The following is a 1162-nucleotide window of genomic DNA, read 5'->3' as shown; positions in this document are numbered from 1 at the left end:
GAGGGAGGGGGGAGAATATTTATAGAATTCATTAGAATCTAGGCACATCATCAACATGTAGAATGCGAGAAACGGCTAGGTGCAACATTGATTGGATTCCCAGTGGTTATCGTCGAGGTATTTTTTACCTATTTAAAATTTCATCTGAAGATGGTGGATTATATGCTTATGAATACATCAAAAAAAATTCTGCCAAAATAGATGTAAATGTTAAACCTCTTGTGTGTGTGTGCATGCGCGTGCGTATACATATACTATCAGAACTCATGATGCCCTCACCGTGTGTGTGCGTGTGTGTGTGTGCGCGCGCGCATGCATATGCACATACTATCAGAACTCATATGATACTGTTGCCAAATAACAAATTCAGTGACATCTTATATTTACGCCTCATTATTCATGAGTAAAATTTAGCTCCTTTGTTTTTTTTTCCATATCATTTAATCTTGATGCATTCAGACTAAAATAGGTGAAAGCGATATTTGCTAAAAAGAATCCTAATTGACAATAGATGTAAATCTTCGTTACTACATTAATTACTATAATTATTTTCATGTTATGAAGGGATGAGATCTATTTGGAAAGATACGAATCAATAACTAATCAAATTGATGAATGAAACTAAATGAGAAATTGTTTGCTTCAAGGTTAAATAAGACTTTAGTGTTTTTTACAAGACCAAGATGTATAATAATGCTAAAATTATCTTGGGCGTCCGTTGTTGACAAGAGGTGAAATTAAAAACATCACTAATTAATGTTGACCTGACAGTCTGAAAAACAAGAGCATGATGTTTTATAAAAACAGAGGAAAAATAATTTTAGTGATACATATTCAATATAAACTAGTTTGTCAGATCACTTGACATAAGGGGAAATAGTATTTTGTGTTAGATTTTTTTTACTTGGGTTTTATGTCTACAATATTTTATATATGTTTTACGATCGTCAGACAAGTTGCGAAAATCTAAGACCGTGACAGTTTTATATACATTTATCAATGTTCATTAATGTTCAACTACAGTTTAGCTATTGCGAATAGCGATAACACGTTTCATGTATGCATGAAAGTCATACTGTCAACTTTATATACACGTACAGATCTAATATACATAGATTTTTGTGTATATATATATATATATATATATATATATATATATATA

Source organism: Octopus bimaculoides, chromosome 9 (assembly GCF_001194135.2).
Source record: "Octopus bimaculoides isolate UCB-OBI-ISO-001 chromosome 9, ASM119413v2, whole genome shotgun sequence".
NCBI classification, from domain to species: domain Eukaryota; kingdom Metazoa; phylum Mollusca; class Cephalopoda; order Octopoda; family Octopodidae; genus Octopus; species Octopus bimaculoides.
The sequence above is the reverse complement of the archived record's forward strand: the minus strand, read 5'-3'. Positions refer to the sequence as shown.